Raw genomic sequence first — 23,382 nt, forward strand, 5'->3', positions numbered from 1 at the left:
CAAGATTTCCGGGAGAAATATCAATCACCTCAGATATGCAGATGACACCACCCTTATGGCAGAAAGTGAAGAGGAACTCAAAAGCCTCTTGATGAAAGTGAAAGTAGAGAGTGAAAAAGTTGGCTTAAAGCTCAACATTCAGAAAACGAAGATCATGGCATCTGGTCCCATCACTTCATGGGAAATAGATGGGGAAACAGTGGAAACAGTGTCAGACTTTATTTTGGGGGGGCTCCAAAATCACAGCAGATGGTGACTGCAGCCATGAAATTAAAAGATGCTTACTCCTGGGAAGGAAAGTTATGACCAACCTAGATAGCATATTCAAAAGCAGAGACATTACTTTGCCAACAAAGGTCCGTCTAGTCTAGGCTATGGTTTTTCCTGTGGTCATGTATGGATGTGAGAGTTGGACTGTGAAGAAAGCTGAGTGCTAAAGAATTGATGCTTTTGAACTGTGGTGTTGGAGAAGACTCTTGAGAGTTCCTTGGACTGCAAGGAGATCCAACCAGTCCATTCTGAAGGAGATCAGCCCTGGGATTTCTTTGGAAGAAATGATGCTGAAGGTGAAACTCCAGTACTTTGGCCACCTCATGCGAAGAGTTGACTCATTGGAAAAGACTCTGATGCTGGGAGGGACTGGGGGCAGGAGGAGAAGGGGAAGACAGAGGATGAGATGGCTGGATGGCATCACTGACTCAATGCATGTGAGTCTGAGTGAACTCTGGGAGTTGGTGATGGACAGGGAGGCCTGCATGCTGCGGTTCATGGGGTCGCAAAGAGTTAGACATGACTGAGCAACTGAACTGAACTGAACTGAATAATAGTGATCATAATTTTGACTATCTCTCTTATTAACAGCTAATATTAAAATATAAAAGGGCTTCCCAGATGACTCAGTGGTAAAGAATCCACCTACTAGTTCAGGTGACCCAGGAGACTTGGGTTCCATCCCTGAGTTCGGAAGATCCCCCGGAGGAGGAACTAGCAACCTGCTTCACTCTTCTTGCCTGGGAAATTCCATGGATGGAGGAGCCTGGCAGGCTACAGTCCATGGGGTTGCAAAGAGTTGGAAATGACTAAGCTACTAAATGCACACACACACACACACACACACACACACACACACAGAGTGAAATGTAAAAAGAAAACAATGTTAAGTTGAATTTTTCTTAGATTGAGCATGTGTGTGCCAAGTCACGTCTGACTCTTTGTGATGCTATGGACTGTAGCCCACCAGGCTCCTCTGTCCATGGGGTCCTCAGGCAAGAGTTCTGGAGTGGATTGCCATGCCCTCCTCCAGGGGATTATCCTGACCCAGGGATTATCCTGACCCCTGCAACTCTTATGTCTCCTGCATTGGCATGTGGGTTCTTTACCACAAGCGCCACACTTAGATTAAGATAGAAGCCCCTCTCTTAGACTAAGTCCCATTAATAGTGTGAAAGTGAAAGTATTAGTCATTCAGTTCTGTCCAACTCTTTGAGATTCCATAGACTGTAGCCCACCAAACTTCTCTGTCCGTGGGAATTTCCAGACAAGAATACTGCAGTGGATTGCCATTTCCTTCTCCAGGGGATCTTCCTGACCCAGGGATCGAACCCACGTTTCCTGCATTGCAGGCAGAGTCTTTACCATCTCAGCCACCAGCAAAGCCCTTATTAACACTGCAAATGTTCTCAAATAGCAGGCATTAATAGAATAAACTAATGTTACATTACTCTATATAGATATCTTTATATCAGTAGTTACAGAAACTATATATGCAAAACTAAATATACGCCAGGCTCCTCTGACTATGGAATTCTCCAGGCAAGAATACTGGAGTGGGTTGCCCCCTTCTCCAGGGTATCTTCCCAATGCAGGAATTGAACCTGCGTCCTCCACATCGCAGGCAGATTCTTTACCATTTGAGCTACCCGGAGAGCCTCATATACTCTATAGTATAACATAGTATATTTGCAGAGAAGATCCATTTCTCAGTAATCCAAAGAAATTCAGAAACCATTTATGCTTACAGTTTTCTTAGATACTGGCATTCAATACAATTTAAGTAGAACAATTTAATAACAGCAGATAATTTGGGTTATGCCATTAAGGTGGCAAAAAAGCATGTTTCAATATACTATGAATTTTGTACAATGAAACACTGATAAATTAATTCTTGACCAAAAAGAAAATGTTTCAGCTTCCTTTTGAAACACAAGCATCATCATTCATTGCTCTCTACTTATCTTGGTGTTTCTACCAGGTAGGCTGCATATACCCAGATCGGATAAGAACTTCACAGACAGAAATATTGAAAATTAATAAGCAATTTATGAAAATCATTAAAAAAGAGATTCAAGTACTGACATGGTGGAATTTTGATGTTTTAGTTTTCCTCATTTAAAAAGTTTCTAAATATACTTTAGCATTTGAATAGAAACAAATATTTCTAATACTTCCTTCCAGGTTTATATAAATTCCTCCTAATTTCACTCTTCTCCTCTGTAGAAATCAAATGTGTATCTAGTTTACATAGGCACAGCATAGTACAAAGGCTCCTAATAAGTAAGTGCTCATATTTCATTTAGCGGATATTTACTGCAAATGTGTGCAAACTTGTATAAAGCACTTGTATAAAGTGCTAGAGTACTAGGGATCGTGTAAAGATACATAAAAAGGATAGTCAGCTTTCCTGATTTGTAATTTTAAAAAATAAAATGAATACAAATAAAATAAAATAGTAAAGAGAAGAAATGAAATAAAATGATAAAATGAAAAAGGATGGGGAGATTATTTTTCTATCTCTTGGGCTCCTTCTTATATGATTATCATATTGTTGTTCTACATTTTGCTAAATTACTATAAAAAGCTTAAAGGCAGAGTCTATCATATTTTTCACCCTATCTTTAACATCTGCCATAATGAAGAAGAGGCTTTCCTGGTGGCTCAGGCAGTAAAGAATTCTCCTGCAATGCAGAAGACCTGGGTTCAATCCCCAGGTTGGAAGATCCCCTGGAGAAGGGCATAGCAACCCACTCCAGTATTCTTGCCTGAAGAATCCCTGTGGACAGAGGAGCCTGGCAGGCTACAGCCCATGGGGTCACAGAGTCGGACACGACTGAGCGACTAAGCACAGCACATAACGAAGAATATAAATTTAAGTGAGTAAATAAACATTAAAATGTCACATAAGAGAGAGAAACAAAATGCTATAAGCACTAAAATCAACACTGTGATTGCAACTACCTCAAGTATTAAGGAAACAGCTTATTGTTACCTGAAATAAATGATTTAAATGTTTTCTCAAAATCCACCATTTATGATTTGAGGTAGGGACTTCAGAAGTTAGAAACAGCATTCTTAGCAATATCTAGAGCCAAATCTAAATCTTTGAAGAGTAGTTCAGGCTGGATTTCTAGGTGTATCCTAACAGGACGTAATTTTGTATATAAATATGCATGTGATTTTCTAAATATTAAAAGATTCTTCTCTAGTCATGTTCCTCATGGAGAAAGAGTCTAAGCAAAAATCAAATGCTGAAACAAGGCCCCTACTTTTTAAATTGCTGTTTCGGAATGTGAGGGGATCCTGGCAGCACCTTATTACCTAATCCCATGGAAGAGCTGGAATACAGATTATTCTAGCAGCCCACAGTTGCTACAGTTCTGAAACAAATACCATGAACTCCCATGCTCAAACACACACATCTGCACATGGACCAACTTCCATCCAGGAAATAGACCTGACCCCTTTAGAAATGGCAGAGTAAATCAGGAAATCAGCTCCAAGGATTCTGTCCTTCTACTCTGCTTCAGGGACCCAAATTCATACCCTAATGGTTTTAAGTTTCCATGACCAAACCCAAGAACAAGGGGCAGAAGACCTGAAGGCTCACAAATAGCCCATCCACGCTTTTCTGTGGAAACAAAACAGTTTTATCCAACATCCCTGGAAAAATGTGAATGATCTGTTCGGGACTGAACTGCTTCACCCCTGTTGTATGTAAATTATTCATGACCCTCTCCTTTGGCACATTTTGCACTCCATTTTCTCTGCTCACTTCATCAGCTTTTTTCCAAGCTATCTCAATTGCCTTGTGCTCTGCTCTCTTCAGAAACTTAAAGAGGAAACTGCATGATTCATTCAATTAACTGAATCATACATTTCTTTTCGATATATTGGGAAGTAGGGAAGGTGCTTTGGGATTTCTTTAATAGCTTTTTAGAAAACAACTCCTTAAATTATTCTATTTTAAATCTTTGAAATGCTTTGTATAACTTTCTCTGATAGCATGATATTGCACTAAAACCCTGGAGTGTTAGGAAAACCTATTTCTGTTGTCAGTACTTCACTGTGAACAGCAGGGGGCAATAGCATATCAAAAATTGTGGAAACTGTCTCAGGCTCTGAGAAACACTGTTGACTTGCTGCACTGGGTCTGTGTTTCCCAGTCCGATGATCTCAGCTCTTAGATGAAGTCTTTTGTTTTGTGTCCTATTTTACAATGCACTGTTCAGTTTTCTGTGAGTTGTGACTTATTCAGACAGCATTTCACTGTCAGTTTAGCTTAAGAAAAAAAAAAGGTGAGAAAAAAAAAAAGAGGAAGGAGAAAATTAAATTGCAGCTAAATGAAATACAAAAAGACAAGTAATCCTGCCTGTATTTAAAGTTTGTCCCTTCTCTGTTCCCATCCATTGCAATCTTGAAAATAGTTTTTCTGGATTACAGACTTAATATACCCTTGAGCCTTCCCACATAGATGCACGCATTTCATTTTCCCTTCTCTGTCATACAGTTAACAGATATCTGTATAAAAAGGAAAAACTGTTTTAAGCTGAACATTTTTTTAAATAGTTCAAAAAAACTTCTATGTTGTGTGCTAGCCTTTGGTCAAGCATCTCTGATTAGAATTTTTATATTTTTCTGCCTTTTAAACATTTATTAGTCAAGATACATTTCATTGTTATGTTTCAATAAAATTATTCCCCTGTGAATTCACACCTTCAGCTAAATGGCAAAAAAGCTGAAGTTGTGAAGCTACAGCTGATGAATTTGGGGGTAGAATATAATGTAGAAACTAAAACATCAAACATTTGAGAATATAGTCAAGGATCATTTCCACTGCATTGGAAGGTGTTTCATAATCCAACCTTCAAAATCAGCAGAAATTAAACTATTTCATGCATAATTTGAGTTACACCTTAAAACATAAAACCACTAAGACTGGCTTCTCCCACTCAGGCTGAAATTCCCAGAGTTATTAATTTATTACTGTGGAATGGCAGAAGTAATATTATTTCAACATCTGGCAACAAAATTACTCTTCAAGGGATATTCCTTCCCTCCTTGAGACTGAGGGCCCTATCTGATACTCTGATACTCTTCTGGCCTGTCTCCTAGTATTCAGCTGCACACAGCACTCCAGTCACACCAGCCTCGTTGCTGGTCTTTGAAAACACACCAAGTAATCATGTGTCTCTAGGCCTTGCTGTTCTCTCAGTCAGGATAAATCTTACTCCACTTATCTAAATGACTCATTCCTTCACCTACTTCTATGTCCAGGGACTTCCCTGGTGGTCCAATGGCTAACACTCTGTGCTCCCAATGTAGAGGCCCCAGGTTCAATCCCTGACCAGGGAACTAGATCTCATATGCCTCAACTAAGAGTCTGCATGCCACAACTGAGACCCAGAGTAGCCAAATAGATAATTTTTTTTTTAAGAATGTGTCCAAAAGTCAGTTTCTCCATGAGGCTTTTCCTGACCACCTACTTAAAATAGAAAATTTCCCCCAGCATTTCCTATACTCCTTGTCCTCCTTTATCTTCCTCATTAGTACTTATCACCAAATATGTCACATATTACATGTAAATATAATAAAGATGAGTTATCTGAGACCAAACATATCAACTAATAGGGACTTAACCCCTCCATATTACAAGGACAAACAAAGCAGTTGATTGTAAAGCAAAATCCAACTTTTTGCTGCACATAAAAGACAAACACATACCGAAAACAAAATAATTCATAAATGTTAATAATGAAAGGAAGCAAAACGGTATACCAAGAAAATACAAAGAAAAAATTAATATTTTGAAATCCAATTAAACAGAATTTAGACCGAAGCCTATTACCAAGTCAAAGAGCACTTTACAACTTTAAAGGCTACAATCACAGTGAAAATAAAATATTTAGGAAAGATATGCAGCAAATAACACAGTAGCTTCTTTCACTTAGCAGAAACTACAAGAGAGTCAAAGACACTAGAAATACCTAATAATAGCAGACTTTAGTATACTTATTGTGGTCCAAGACCAAAAATGATACCAAAAACACTTTAATAGTTGAGTCTATAGTTACATACAGAGACATCTATACCTCAGTAAATTACAGTAAGAAAAATACAAATAATATTCTCCATCAATGACATGATAAAAGTATGAATCCATAACAAGCAAAGCACAAGAAAATCTTCCCACCTTGAAATTTTAAGTTTTCTATTAAACTTAGCTTGGCTCAAGAAAAAACAACAACTGATAATGAAATTTTTTAGAAAAAAAATAATGAAAACATGATATCAGGGTTTACAAGATACTGCTGAAAAGTGTCCAGAGAAAAATTCATGAATTTAAAAATTTATATCAATAAAAATGAGAGAAGATGAGTTAGATATTATATTCAAAAAGTTATAAATATTTAAGGCTTGCTTTTTTTTTTTACATTTTGGACTTAATTTTCTTTTTAATTAAGTAACCTATACTTGAAAACAACCTGGAGCAAATCTAGCTGTATCAAACTGCATTTAGCACTTTTATAATTCATTATCACATTGGTACTGTTATTTTGAAACTACTATATATATTAAGGGAAAAAGTAAATATGAAATTATTTAACATTCGGAATCATGCTTTTCAGCAGAAAAGAGATACAACATAAAATCAAATAAGTAGAAAATTATGTAATCTTTCATTAAAAGTGGAACATCAGCACAAATTTATGATTTATTTTTCTTTGAAAACCACATAATTCCTACATCTTGTATTTATAACTCTGAGAAGTAACAATAAGCCTTTCAGTCATGAAGATCCCATATGCACAGAGTGTGGTCACCAAATACCATTTTCAGTGAATGCAATGAAGACTCTTTTGAGAAATGTCTCATTCTAGGTGTGGAACAGTAAATGAGACTGTTACAATATGAGACTGGGACTCAGGGTCTTCATATATTTAAGCAATAAGCAATTATAGAGGAAAATAGAGGAGATGACTCTATTTACATTACCAATAAACCGAAAAATTATCCTAGGAGTAAATGTCATAAGAACTGTGCAAAATCTATATGAGAAAAACTTTGAAGCTTTTCTGAAAGATAGAAAACTGTGACTTGAATAAAAGGAAAAATAAACCTTGCTCCTCAATTAAATAATAAAAAAATTATAAATTAATGCCACTTTTCAAAGTATGTTTAGGTTAATGAGGCAGTACAGAGGAAGGCAATCCTGTGAACTTCTAGTTCCTGTAGTGTACATGGAAGAAATAAATAAGCAACATTATTTCCCCCAAAACCAGGAAATCAAAATAAGAAAACAGCAATAAACTATTTTGTCAATAACTAGCTCTACCAGATATTGAAATATACAGTTTCTATACTTTAAAGAGTATATTATTAGCACTTGAGTAGACAATCAGATCAATGGAAAAAATAGAAAATATAAATGTAGAGCCAAGAATGATGTGAAAATTTATGTATGTGATAAAAGTGGTATCTCAAATCACTGGGAGATAAGTGGACTTTTGAAAATTAAACGCTGTTAGAACAGCTAAGTAGGTCTTAGAACTAGGAAAAAAGTGGATATAACATTACCCATGTGGAATTTCAGCCAATAAAAGCCAAAAAATTTAACATGAATCTTACAATGAAGACCAATTTGATTATCCAAATAGAAAGACATTTTGGAAAACCACTGGTCTGAACTTTCCAAAAAAGCCAATGCCAGAAAAAAACAATAAACAAAAAAGGCTGAGGAAGTAGTCTAAATTGACGGAAGCTAGAGACTTGGTAACTATAATCAATATGTGATCCTCGTTAAATCATGAATTTATATTTTACAAACAAGTATAGGGGAAGCAAGGATTGAGGGTGGAGGGGGACAATCAAGGAAATTCTAATATGTGTTATATATTAAATTACAGAAATGTACCAATGTTTAGTGCATTCCGACTCCCTATGTTGGAAAAATCTAGTGATATATATCCTAATGACATACCACTGTGATCCTATTGGACAGTAGTCCTCAATCGGGGCGATTTTGCCCTCCCCTCCCCTGTCACACAATGTCTGAAAACATTTTTGATGGTCACAAGTTGGGGAGCGGAGGGGAGGGTTGCTACTGGTGTCTAGCAGCCTCTAAAGCCAGGAGTTCTACTAAACATTGCACAATGCACAAGACGGCGGCCCCACTCCCCTCGCAACAAAGAAACATCATGCTAAAAATCAATAGCGCCACAGTTGACAAACCCTGATGTAGGAGAATCCCTTATTCTTAAGGGATAGTACTGAGATACTGGGCTTCCCTCGTGGCTCAGCCGGGAAAGAATCTGGTTGCAAAGCAGGAAACCCAGGTTTGATCCTTGGGTCCAGAAGATCCTCTGGAGAAGGGAAGGGCTACCCACTCCAGTATTCTTACCGGGAGAATTCCATGGACAGAGGAGCCTGGCGGGCTACAGTCTACTGGCTTGCAAACAATTTGTCACGTCTGAGCGACTACGCAACTAAGACACACACACACACACCCGAGATATTAGGCTGAATTAAATGGAACTGTCTTCTGTTCAGTTCAAATATCCGTAATATTGAAGGGTGAAGGGATATAGTATTCACAACTGTCAAACTGTGCAGCAAAAAACACCGTACACAACCTTCCGCCCTGCTTCCTCCCCCATGGGCTACCGCAGCAGGGTCGCACTCCTCCAGGGCGTGCTGACCTGCCGAGCCTGCGCGATGGGAGGATCCTGCGAGCAGCCACTGCGCAGGCGCTGGGTGGCAGCCGCACCCACGCGGCGCTTGTCCAAAAGTTACAGATGTGCACAGGGACCTCGCAGTCCGCGCGGCTGCCTACAGCAGAGGAGAGAAGAGAGAACGCCGCAGGGCGCGCCGTTGGCTTCTGCGTGAGTGACAACGCTGCTTTCCCAGTTCGACCCCGTCTCCTCTGCGTTCCGCGGAGGGCTGCAGTGAGCATCGTTTATCCTTTGGAGCATTTATCCTTCGCCAGGAAGAGCCAGTTGTGTTTGGTCCCTCGTGCCTGGCCATTCCCAGGCTGGATTCTTCGGAGGTGGGCTTTTACACTCTCCTTAGTGGATTCTGACTTCCTGTGTCTGACGAGCCTGGGCAGTACTACATCTCCTGACCAGGGACCGAAAGTGCCCTGGTAGGCTCATTCCACACCCGGCTTCTCGTCAGGAAGAGCTTACCCAGGTAACATTTTTAACTACCTTAAAGTTTTCAGCCTAGAGTTTCCTAAGGAGTCGGCAGACTTTTTCAGTAAAAAAGCCAGAGAGCAGACGTTTTAGGATTTGCAGGCCAGGAACAGTCGTTTTTGTCGCTTTTCTTTTCTTTTCTTTTAACAATCTCATAAAAATGTAAATAAATAAATAAAACGCTCTTAGCTTCGGACTTCACAGAAACATGAGGATTACAGTGTTTAGACTACAGTCTTTCAATTTACCCAGCACGGAGGCTAGAGCTTTAGCCCCCAGTTCAACCACGGTTTTGCAATAGACTCAGAGGACTACGACCCACCCCCGAGTGTACTGGGCCCCGCCTACCGAGGCTGAGCTTACCATCTTTGGGGTCCCTACACCTGCACTTCTGCTTTTCCATGATGAGTGTGGCCAGTGGCGAGTTCCTAGCAGTCAGCAGAGCTGCTAGGAAATCCCCAGACCAACAGCCACACCCTCCTTCTCTCTAAAAGGGCAGTCTCTTCCTATCTGGGAGCAAAAACCAGTCCTTACACTGAGACTAGGTGAGTATAAACAATACAAGAAGATCTCACAATGCAGTATCAACTGTATTTGTAATTTGTATAGCATTTTTTCTATTGATAAATGTAATATATTTACGCCCACTATGGTAATTTGGGAAATGCTGAAAAGTAGATAGAAGAAAATTAAAATTTAGCATACTCCCAAGCCACAAAAATGATCTATCAAAATGTTTATGTATTTGTTTAGTTGGTCTTTTAAGTGTATATGAATAGGATAACTTACTGAACTGGATTTGTAAAAAATGTTTCTTAATCAACTTTTGTTGAAGTGAAAAATCCAGGAAAGTGGTCAAATTGTAAATGAACAGTTCAATAAACTTTTGAAGGCTAACACAAACATATCCTTACATCCACCACCCAGATCAAGAGATAGGGCATACCTAGCTCCTCCAGCCCCATATTCAGTCAAGGGCAGCTTCTTCCCAAATATAACCATTGTCTTATCCTCAAATTCATAGATTAGTTTAATTTCTTTAAATTCACGTGAACTGAATCAGTAAATTTTCTTTAATTTCATGTGAAATGAATTAATCAGTAAATATCCTCCTCCTGTAATATTTTCTTTCCCTCCATATTACATTTGAGACTCATTCAATGTTGCATGTAATGTCTATGTATTTTGTCTTATGCTGTACAGCATTTAATTGTGTGAATATACTGCAATTTATCATTTATACTGTTGTTTTTTAAATTTAAGCTATATTGAGATATAGTTCCCATACCCTGCAATTTTCATCCATTTAAAACGTACAGTTTAATATTTTTGTAGTATATTTACAGATAAGTGCAACCACTGGCAGGCACAGTCAATTTCAGAACATTTTCATCACCTCAAAACAGCTCCATACTCTTTAGCTATCACTCCCCTACCCTGCATCCTCTCCAGCCCGAAGCAACTACTTTTTGCCTCTATAGATATGCCTATTTTAGACAGTTCATAAAACTGGTCCGTTATACTGATACTAAATATTGTGATTGGTTCCTTATACTGATAGTGAATATTCATGTTATTTCCAGGTTTGGAACTAGAAATACAAATAATACTTCTGTGAACATCATTATACTTAATCAGCATATTATATGTATCTAAAGCTATATATGTATCAAATAGATACATATTTCTATGGGATATATATCTAAAAGTAGAATAGCTCCAACATAGGGTATATTTCCATGGTTAGCTATAGTTGATGGTGCCAAACAATTTTCAACTTTACACTCCCGCCAGCAGCGGATGAGACTTTTCATTGCTCCACACCCTCACCAACATTTGGTGATTGTGTGGTTTCAATTTACACTCCTCGGATGACTAATGGGAAAAGAGTGTCTTTTCATGTAATTATTAGTTGTCTGAAGATCCTCTTTAGTAAAATGCCTTAAAGGTCTTCATTTCATTTTTGGAGGGGTTGTCTTTTTCTGTTTGATTTATATATTCTAGATGTGAGTCCATTTTCATTAATGAGTACTGCAATCAAACAGATACTTTTTCTTATCTGACTTGCATTTTAACCATCTTGTTAAATTTTAATGACTGTACATTTTAAACTTTTACTGAAGTCTTAATTTCTCAGTCTTCTTCTATGGTTAGTACCTTTGCTATCCTAAGAAACCATCGCCTACAAGAACCTTCTCCTATTTCACCATCTAAAAACATGTTTTTCTTTGCATCTTTAAATCCACTAACCACGAATCGATTTTGGAGTATGGCGGGCAGTAAGTGTTAATTTTTTTTTTCATATAGCTGTCCAGCTGATCCAGATGCTTTTCTTGAGACTTCTTTTCTCATTGCCCTGCAGGGTTACCTTTCTCACAAATCAATAGAAACATAAATCAGTACAGATATTGGAATTAATAGGCAAGGTCTTTGACCATGACAAATATATTAAGGAATCTTACAAAAATAAGATGTAATATATGAAGAAGTAGAGAATTTCAAGAGAGAAAAAAATCTTTTTTTTGTGAGATGGAAGTCCTACAACTGAAAAATACAATATCTGAAATTATTTGATAGGTTATCAGTAGGTTGGACACAATCATGAAAGCATCATTAAACTTGAAGTCAGGTTGCTAGAAATCACCCAAATATAAGTGCACTGAGACAAAAATATTGTAAATAAACAAAGCAGCAGTGACTTATACGAATAGTATCAAGTGGCCTAAAATATATGAAATTTAACTCCTAAAAAAGCAAAGGGAGAGAACCTGGGACAGAATTATATTTGAAAAAATATTGGCAGAAGCTTTCCAAAATTAATCAACTCTGTATTACCCAGGACATTTGCTTGTTTCCAAGGAAGAGAGTGGATCCCAATACCCTTGCTTGCCATGAATGGAATTTGGAAGTGAGCACAAATAAACTTCTCCATCTACATGAATGAGCAGTAGAACATTTTAAAGGCACACAAAATTGGAGGAAATACCTTGTTTGGTGGACCTGTCCCAAACATTACTTTACTTTTAACATAAATTTTGCTTACCCACTAAAGCCCAGAAGACCACCTCAATCATAGTAATACCAAAATGTCCTCCCAGGTTTTCAGAATATCCCCTCAGGGCATCGTATGGCCCTACATCCATTGAGGGCCCCTCTCTCATGCGATCTGCCACTGCCTTCTTTCCCACCTCATCTTCTAATGTTCACCTCTCTCAAACCACTCTGGCATCTTTCCATCTGAGGGCTTTGGGGATGGCTTTTCTTGCTTCCTGAATGGTCCCCTCCCAAACATCCATATGACTGACGCTTTTCTCCTCCTCAGGTCTTTGTTCAAACATCGTTTTCTCAGTAAGACCTAGAAATTAAACAAAACAAAACAGAAAACTTGCATGTTCATTCCCGCATCCCCAGTTTATTTTTATCTGTACCCTTTATTTGAAGTGCTATATATTTTAATTATTTAATTTCCTTACTGTCTCACCTTCCCCACTCACAAAATATAAGTTTCAGTGAGGAGGGAGAGGAATTTACCAATTTTGTTCTCTGTAGTGTCTTCAGTACCTTAAATAAGTAAAAAATTTTAATGATAACATTTTTCTCAGAGATGGCATGTGGGCATCCTTAGTGTATTCCTAATAACCCCTAAATCTTTCAAGATATTCTTTCAGTGTTTCATGAATAAGAAAGTTCTGACAATACTCCAGTAATTTTTACATTTTTAAAGTATGTTTGAGTGTCTTAGAAAAAAGGATTACAGCGCTAAAAGCTCCAGCTTTTTACCAAAGAGAATAAGAAATGTGATATGGTTGTTTCCAAAGCAACAAAAAGCTTTACCTCATTAAGTAGACTGAGGGCTTCTCCTTATTAGATTGAAAAATCCAATCAAATAGCTGAGGGCTGCCTCACAAAGAAAAAATACTTAGAGCTGTCATCGCAAAGAAATTTGCCTATTCAATTCTAAGCTAATTTGTACCAACTTTTTTTTTCTTCAGGCATTCAGGCATCAGGATCAATGATGAACTTTCAAAAAGGAAAAAGATGGAAAATCATCGAAATTATCATAATCTGTGCTCACAGCTAAATAAGTGTTTCTTTGTAGCATGTGTAGAGTTCAGGGAAATTATATTTCTGTGTTATTTAGTCTACCAGCCACCTATCTGCATACTGTCTTCATCTAGACTATTCTTGAAAGCAGAGCCTGAGACAAAGGTAGAGACATATTCTATTTGGAAATGTGGTCCCAGGGAACAAGGATGAGATGGGAGAAAACAGGTGGAAAAGGAAAGAATGTCCAAGCAAAACAGGTAGTGTTAGTGAGTGGCCCACTAGTGTTCTTGGCTACTTAGTGCAGAACCCTCCCAGTATCCTAATTAAACTGTGTCTCAGAATTGTCTGCCTGAGGGATGAAAAGAAGAAGCATTTATCTGTCAGCTGATCTCACCTGTGTGCTGAGGGCTGCTCCCAGGGGGCAGCAACACCCCCACGAGGAGAGCCTCACTGCGCTACAGCATCACACGTGCTGCAGAGGAGAAGCTTCAGGACAAGAAGCTAGATTCTTGATACAAGCCTGAGATGAGGCACGGTCAGCACAGAGCAGGGTGAAACCTGCCCAGAGCTGTTCACCAAAGCCACAGCTGGAATTGGAGGTGGAGGACATGGGAGGCAGTGCACAGGAGGCATTTCTGAAGCCTAGAGAATGTGCTGTTAGCCTTGTCTAAATCCTCTCTCCTTTCTATCATCACAATTTTATTGTCCAGAACAGAGGTTGGCAGAGGGCTAAATAGGAAGGCTAAATGTATTTCCTAGAAGCTGTATGTTAATAACAGTTTTAACCTTGAGTAATGCTCATAAGAAATAGAAAGTGACATTAGAACTTGAAAAAACTTAAGTTACTCTATTGGATAGCAGGATTAGATATCCTCTAAATTCATGTAATCTGAGAAGTAATCATAAATTGGAGAAATAAAATCAACCATTTCTTATATTTCTATGAGCTTTATAAATGTCATTAGTTTTTCCTAAGATATTGTCTTGTATTGTCACATAGCACTAGTGATATAGAAATTACAACCAATGAAGGGAACACTGGTAGGAACACAGGAATGAAAAATGTTGGAATAATTTCCATCACATAAAGGTTGGTATTAATATAGGTTGGAATCAGCAGGGGATGGGGGATAACTGCACATTTTGATTTGGGGTTCCTCTTTGAAGTTCCATTTTATCAGAAATAATTTTCTTTCTGCCTACATCCACGTGATAGCATAATCATCCTCTCTTATCTGGTCTGGAATTACCATCAATAGGAATAAACTTTTGAGTTACTTAGTATGGCTTGAGTTCCTACTGTTTGCTGTTTGTTAGCACAGTGCATGCATGTTAGACATGAAACATTACATCCAAACATTTCAGAATGCATGCTCTTTTAAGGTATGAAAGTGTTAGTTGTTCAGTCTCGTCTGACTCTTTGCGACCCCATGGACTGGAGCCTGCCAGGCTACTCTGTCTTTGGAATTCTCCAGGCAAGAATACTGGAGTGGGTTGCCATTTCCTCCTCCAGAGGATCTTCCCAACCTAGAGATTGAGCTGAGGTCTCCCACATTGCAGGCAGATGCTTTACCATCTGAGCCACCAGGGAAGATATACCCAAGACACTTACCAAAACTAACCATATGACTGGTCACAAATCATCTGAACAAATCGCAAAAGACTGACATCCTATAAGAGTATGAAATCAAAATCAATTATATAAAGGTTAAAAAAATGTCCCAAATGGTAGTAATGTAAGGAACATACCACTAATGATCACTGAGTCAAACTATAAATCAGAGTGGTATTTAGAAAATAATTTTGAAATGAATTCTAATGAAAATACAACATATCAAAACTTGGTGGGATACTGTGAAAGCATATGCTTATGGAAAATTTATATCTCTAAATATCTAAGTATCTTAGAAACTTTACAAAATGGTTAGCTGTCAAAAGTTTCAAGAAGCTAAAACAATTGTGTGAAGCAGCTTTTTAGACACCGGACAACCGGAAGCAAAGGACTGGTCACTGAGCAGGTGAAACAAGGTGACCCTACCACTGTCCTGCCTTTCTAGGGTTAAGCACTCTGGATCACATTGCAGGAGGAGGAGCTTGAGCAGAGCAGAGGAGTCTTGCTGAGTTGAGGAGACAAAGACTGGTATTGAATGGGACAGGTGTCTTGAGTTTTCAAGGCAGAGTATCAGCAAGAAAGAAGGTATGCAGAGAAAACATTCCCAGAAATTTGCTTACACATCCCACTGTACCCACTGCTAAATACTAAACAATTCCCCAAACTAGCAATCCATCGAGCCATAGTGGAAAGTCCTCACAGAGAACTCCAAACTTTTACTCGGATCTCAGGAAGTTATACATTACGTGCTATCTCTAAACTAGCGTGATGATAAAATCTACACTGTTGCTGCTGCTAAGTCGCTTCAGTCGTGTCCGACTCTGTGCGACCCCATAGACAGCAGCCCACCAGGCTCCCCCGTCCCTGGGATTCTCCAGGCAAGAACACTGGAGTGGGTTGCCATTTCCTTCTCCAATGCATGAAAGTGAAAAGTGAAAGTGAAGTCACTCAGTCGTGTGTGACTCTTAGCGACCCCATGGACTGCAGCCTACCATGCTCCTCTGTCCATGAGATTTTCCAGGCAAGAGTATTGGAGTGGGGTGCCATTGCCTTCTCCAAAATCTACACTAGACTTGCTCAAAAAACAAGCCTCAGTAACATGAAGCTGATCCTCAGGTAACTACCTGCGAGAGTGTCCAAGAAGCACATGCAAATATGGGATTCAATTTATAAGAGATGTACTTGGGGAAATGCCTGTAAGGGCTGAAAAGAGAGGAAGCCAGAGGAGCAGAATCTTCAGACTACCTAACATGTGTGCCCCTTTGAAAGAAAGGAAGGCTGAGAAGCAAGAGTCCCAGACTGCAGCACAATTTCAGGAGGAATCTAATCAGATGTCAGCTGAGAGGGCAATGTCAGTGGAGAAGCGCCACTAAGCAGAAGGACAGCTTGAAAAATGGGTTAAGAACAGTAAAGAACAGGGAACCCCTTTTTCCACACACCTGACTATGTGACTTGTAAGCCCATACTTAGTATAACAACACCAAAGTTTTCAAGCAGGACCTATAGGCAGGGGAGGGTGGAGAACTCCATCTGTACTTAGTTCTTTTAACATAGCCTGCAAGGCACTGTAAGACTAGTGAGAAATTTATGATATTATGTTCTGTGATACAGTAGTTCCATAGGATGTGAATTGATGGTAGGAAAAAAACAAAGCTGGAAGGTTTCTTCGGTGCCAGATTCTCAAAGCCATTCATATGTGGAAGTTTAGCACAACTCTTCCAAGGAGATGATCTGACTCCCATGGCAGCTTGTGATCTACAACTCAGATCCCCCATCAAGGAAGCACTAGCTCCTCATTTGCTGGGAGTACTGTCAGCAGGCAGCCTATAGCTGTCTGCTTTCTTTGGGAGCTGCCTCAGCTTCAGGGAACTGCTCAACTGAGGTCGCACCCTTTGTGGTGTTGCCCATATCCAGTGACCTGCCAGTGCAAGATGATGAAGCTGTCCTTTTGCCCATCTCAGGACACCTCTGAAGGTCATTCCGACCCCAGAGCTCTCGGGTTGCTGGCCAAGGCTGCTGTTGGATTTGGATTACAACACAGTTTTTCCTTCTATCCATTCCTGCTGCTTTCCCTCTTTCCTACAAATACTGGTTTCTACAAGCACTCTGCTTAATAAACATCCTGCAGGTTATGCTTCATCTCAGGAGACTGCATCTTAGAGAACCCAGGCTGAGATGCCCCACTTCCCAATTCTGTTTGCCCACCAAAGCCTTTCTTCATAGAGTATCTAATGAGCTCAGGGATAGGAAACATTTTGATGCTGTTAAGTACGAGTGTGAGAACTAAGCGCTTGTATGGGACGTGAGAGGGGTGCCTGAGCCTGAACACAAGCCCATGAGTCCTTTGCAATTTGAAATCAGGTCAATATTGAGAAGATGTTGTTTAGTCACTAAGTCATGTCCGATTCTTTGCGACCACATTAACTTCAGCCTGCCAGGCTCCTCTGTCCATGGGATTTCTCAGGCAAGAGTATCAGAGCGTGTTGCCATTTCCTCCTCCAGGGGATCTTCTTGACCCAAGGAATGAACTAGTGTCTCCTGCATAGGCAGGCGGATTCTTTACCACCAAGCCACCAGGGAAGACCCTTGTCTGATTCTGAAAGTGCTACAGAATCCATTAGCTATTGAGGCAGATGGAGAAGATCTAAATATTATATGACCTATGCAAATAAATTTTCATTTATCCTGTAACAATGCTAAAGGTGATCAGTGAGGTTGGATGAAATGCAGTCATTTTTGTCTGACAAAGATTTTGTCTTCACTGCTGCCTTGGGATATTCAGTGGGAGAAGAAAAAGGAAAAGTATAATGAAAGCCTTTGAAAATCATTTTCCAAGAAATGAAAACTAGGCAGTAGATCTTCAGAACTGGGAAGTCTATCCTAAAAGAGTCCAGTGAATTATAAAACACTTATTTAAATATTTGTGTTTGGCAAGCCACTAATACTATCTCAAGATGTATTACTTAAAAAAAAAAATTGTTACAAATCTTTGAAATAATCATTTTTGTATTTTCATACTGCTCTGAAACAAGAGCTGGCTTGGAAGACTTGCACTTAAATGATCAGAGACGGTGAGCTATCAGACGGCATAACCAGCATAAAGCAATTTCCAAATAAGATGAGATGTGCACAGCCTCTACAAACATGGCTTGGGGAGGAGTTTGCCTTAGCTCACTTGAATAAGCTACTGTCTATAGCTCACAAGGGTCCCGTTCTTAATGAGGTGGTGCATAGCAGCAGCACACTGTGAGTGCAAATAGCAGATGGAACACTGTTGAGTAGGCTGGCAGTCTGATGTCTAGCAACCAACTGGCAGCAGTCATTATTAAACTGATTCATGTGCCCAGGGAAAATCTTTACAAGACTCTCAGCAAATGTGAGCAGTGAGAAGCAAATGATCTGTCTGCTATTCCTATCTTCTATGGATACCTATATTTTAAAAAATATTATTCCCCAAGGCAATCTCCAGAAAGAAGTGGCATGATGCATGAGCTGGAGGCCCTATTCCTTTCCTATATACTCATGTACCTTTAAACATGATGGCTTTGATTTCTGTCTTCAGTGAATCACTATTAACTCAAAGGAAATAGCTTCATTGTATTCACCCTATGGACTTAATGGCAAATATTCAATGATTTGTAAGCACTTATAGATTTTCTAAATAAGCTTCCATGTAAATGGTATTGCAAATGTAATAACAACATATTCTGTCTCACATAATGAAGCAATGGCCTTTGTTCATGATCCATTTACCTGCAGCAGATAACACATCCCTGGGTGAAGAGCTTGTTATTATCACAATTGGTTAGGAATGCTGACTAAGAAAGCCACTGACTTTATTTTATTTATTTAGTTTGGTCACCCTAGCTTCACTGTCTTTGCACCAAGGTCAAAGCAGCTCCAGGCCTGAGGGCTGTTAGAGGCCAAAGTGCACAGTAGCTGGGGGTGGGGTGAAGAAATCCACTAGCTTTAGAAAACTGTTATCATCTAAGGATTTTACACACACACACATTAAAAAAAATTTTTTTGAAACTATTTGTTTTAAAAATTCTGTCTTTACAAATCAAAATGTTAAGTAAATGTCATTTTTTCTTTTCAAATGTTAAAGGATTTGCTATTTGTTATTATAAAGCCAATTTCTATACCTCTATATAATAATATGCAGATGACACCACCCTTATGGCAGAAAGTGAAGAGGAACTAAAAAGCCTCTTGATGAAAGTGAAAGAAGAGAGTGAAAAAGTTGGCTTAAAGCTCAACATTCAGAAAACAAAGATCATGGCATCTGGTCCCATCACTTCATGGGAAATAGATGGGGAAACAGTGAAAACAGTGTCAGACTTTATTTTTGGGGGCTCCAAAATCACTGCAGAAGGGGGTTGCAGCCATGAAATTAAAAGACTCTTACTCCTTGGAAGAAACGTTATGACCAACCTAGATAGCATATTGAAAACCAGAGACATTACTTTGCCAACAAAGGTCCGCCTAGTCAAGGCTATGGTTTTTCCAGTGGTCATGTATGGATGTAAGAGTTGGACTGTGAAGAAAGTTGAGTGCCGAGGAATTGATGCTTTTGAACTGTGGTGTTGGAGAAGACTCTTGAGAGTCCCTTGGACTGCAAGGAGATCCAACCAGTCCATTCTAAAGGAGATCAGCCCTGGGATTTCTTTGGAAGGAATGATGCTAAAGCTGAAACTCCAGTACTTTGGCTACCTCATGCGAAGAGTTGACTCATTGGAAAAGACTCTGATGCTGGGAGGGATTGGGGGCAAGAGGAGAAGGGGACAATAGAGGATGAGATGGCTGGATGGCATCACCAACTCGATGGATGTGAGTTTGAGTGAACTCCGGGAGTTGGTGATGGACAGGGAGGCCTGGCGTGCTGCGGTTCATGGGGTCGCAAAGAGTCAGACACGACTGAGTGACTGAACTGAGCTGAACTGATATATTAATAATTAAGACTTAAAGGGGAATAGGTATGATGATATTACTAGCACTCAGTTGTGTCCGACTCTTCACGACCGCATGGACTGCAGCCTACCAGACTCCTCTGTCCATGGGATTCTCCAGGCAAGAGTACTGGAGTGGGTTGCCATTTCCTTCTCCAGGGGATCTTCCCATATATGAATAAGACTTAAAGGTGAATAGGTATGATGATATTAATAGCAGGACTACAAAAGCTCAATCTGAATGTCAGCCACCTTACCAAAAGATAAATATGGTATTCTCTTTTAGAACAGAAGAGTTCTAGTGATCATGACCTAGATGGAAACGCGTTGTGTAAATTTGTATGTACCAAGTAGTCATCTTCTAATTTTCCAGGCAAGAATACAGGAGTGGATTGCCATTTCCTTCTCCATTCTAATCTCCCACCTTTCATTAAAGCTGCTCTTATCAAAGACATCAATGATATACATCTTGCCAAAAACAATTTCATTCTCACACTCGAACTTACTCTAACTTCCAGAGGCATTTAAAGCAATCGATCACTACCAGCATCCTGAAACACTTTCTTGGCTTGGTTTCTAGAACAGCAGTGCACCTGCCTGGTTTTCCTCTCTGTTGCTTCAATTCACTGTCCGTTTTCCTCATGAAAATCCGGACCTTGTGACATCTGAATAGCCTTAGATATTCTCTGCATGCATTCTGACATTTGAATGAACTCAGACATTCTGTTATGTACACTTTAATGAGGGCAGGCACTGTGTCTGACTTACAGCACACAGTGAACACTCAAATACTTGTTGAGGGAATAAATGAACACAGGGACAACATACCGTTTGAATAGATGAGTGTTAAGAACAATGATGATGACCTGGAATTAAATGTTTCCTAATGTTATTGAGTTGGGCATAAATATCATAATCCTTATTTCTTATCTTTTTAGAATACAAAATTGAGGTTTAGATAGGTCAAATAACTTGCTCAATAACATGCAGCTTCAAATTACTAGAGCTGAGACTTGTACTCCTTTGTCCTAGTCCAAAGGCTGTGCTCTTAACTCAGTGTTCCATGAACTGATAAGTATAAGAGAAAACAAAGAAGAGGACCCCTAGTTCAGCTTGCTTATCTCCTCTGCTACAATAGTGTAGTCTTGAGGTTGGTGGTTCTGATGACAGCAGAACTAAAAATGCTATTTTTTCTCACATTCAAAATTTAAAAAGACCCATCCCCTTAGCTGTAAAACAGAGATGAAAATACTATCAACCGATCTTCCATAGATTGTTCCTTTTAGGGAGAAATAAGATAATGGATATGCAAAATATAAATCACCATACAAAAATATGGATGGTTTCCATTCAATAATTATTACTACTGGGAGATACTAATGAAGTGGTGAAGTAGGGAGGCAGAAAATCTGACTCACAGGAACAGACTAAAGGAGCAGGAAGAAGACAATCAGGAAAGAGCTATATTTAGTCAGTAATATTGCATTAACTTTGTAAAGTAACAGAAAAAAAGTTATATAAAAAAAGAGCTAGAACATTCTTCACCTACTTAACACTTATCAGTTAGGGAAAAAAAGAGTTAATGTTCTCTAGTTCCCATGTAAAAGATAATGAACACCCACTACAAAATTACAGAATTAAAGGTTCATTGACTTAGCCATACTATAATTTTTTTTAACAACCAAAAAAAGAAAATCATAAGGATAAAAGCCTGATGCTGTGAAATAAAACTAGCATTTCTGTAGTTTATTCATTTTGTGCTTGTGTGGTTTCTACCTTCCATTGACTCCAGAGGCATTACAATTAGCCTCTCCCAGGGATGACTGGAGATGGAGGAGGCAGGGGAAATCAGGTTAATGAGGCAGTACAGAGGAGGGCAATCCTGTGAACTTCTGGTCCTCAGAATATACAGGTCTTTGAACTGTAATCAGGTAGCCACAGTTAGGAGCACTCCCAAAACTTCCTTTCACTACTGGATTCCAGGTTGTAATATTAAGTCATTATAGAAAATGGTGACCAAGATAACTTAAATTCTGGTACTTTAGTTTGCTATGAGGGCTTCCCTCATAGCTCAGTTGGTAACAGATCCGCCTGCAATGGAGGAGATCCTGGTTCGATTCCTGGGTCAGGAAGATCTGCTGGAGAAGGGATAGGCTTCCCACTCCAGTATTCTTGGGCTTCCCTTGTGGATCAGCTGATAAAGAATCTGCCTGCAATGCGGGAGATCTGGGTTCGATCCCTGAGTAGGGAAGATGCCCTGGAGAAGGGAAAGGCTACCCACTCCAGTATTCTGGCCTGGAGAATTCCATGGACTATACAGTTCATGGGGTCACAGAGAACCAGACATGACTGAGCAACTTTCACTTTCACTTTAGTTTACTAATGGTACCTCCGTCCTTTGTTAGCAATGTAGTCATCAGTTCTCTATTAAGGAGACTAAGGATGTGTGTGTGTATGCCGCTCAGTCATGTCTGACTCTGTGACCCTGTGGACTGTAGCCGAACAGGCTCCTCTGATTCTCCAGGCAAGAATACTGGAGTGGGTTGCCATGCCCTTCTCCAGAGGATCCTCCCCAAATAGCCAGATCTCCTGGTCACATCTGTGTCTCCACTGTGGACATCACAGGACATTTAACTTAGTTACCCAAAAGTATTTCTTAACCCACAAAGCACAGAGGTATGACCAAATGGGTAGAGCTTTGGAATCAGTCAGGTTAATATTTAAATCTTAGTTCACATACTTAGCAAACATAATGCTCAGCCTCAAAATGTTCATTATTTAAATGGATATAATCCCTCACAAGTTAGTTTTGAAGTCTCATGATGATAAATTTAAAGTGATTAGATTGCCTGGCACAGAGTCAGTTTTCAATAAAGCATGGCTGTTACAATTACCAAAGTTGTTAATTATTGGAATGGTGATACCAAAATTGTTGTGATTTTTCACTAATTGTTTTTTTTTTTAAAGACAGATCCATATGTGTGTTTACATAGAATTTATTCTAGAGATTTAGTCATTCGTGCAACAATCACCTCAGTTCTCTTCTAATTATTAACGGAGTCAAAGAACGGTAACTAAGTGCCTACTATGTGCCAAGTACCATGACTCTAAGGTCTAGGGAAGATACAAAAATAAATGTACTATAGACTCCATTATAGAGAATATGTAAAAAATAATTTCAAAAAGAAAATAAGCAACATAAATGAGGCATAAACAAAATACTGTGGAATTCAGAAGTACATGGTTCTTCTCTGTAAAAGATCCTAGGAAACTATCATGGAAGAGGAGGTATTTAATCTAAGCCTTACAG

The 23,382-nt window shown here is 39.2% G+C and overlaps 1 long non-coding RNA gene across 1 annotated transcript; it reads left to right on the forward strand.

The window, feature by feature from the left end:
- Positions 1 to 9,056: 9,056 nt before the first annotated feature.
- LOC102388954 lies at positions 9,057 to 14,448 on the forward strand. Its single transcript, XR_328818.4, has 2 exons — positions 9,057 to 9,462; positions 13,457 to 14,448. It is a non-coding gene; the product is annotated as an uncharacterized LOC102388954 (long non-coding RNA).
- Positions 14,449 to 23,382: the final 8,934 nt, after the last annotated feature.

The sequence above is a fragment of the Bubalus bubalis genome, chromosome 1, assembly GCF_019923935.1.
Source record: "Bubalus bubalis isolate 160015118507 breed Murrah chromosome 1, NDDB_SH_1, whole genome shotgun sequence".
In the NCBI taxonomy this organism is placed as follows: domain Eukaryota; kingdom Metazoa; phylum Chordata; class Mammalia; order Artiodactyla; family Bovidae; genus Bubalus; species Bubalus bubalis.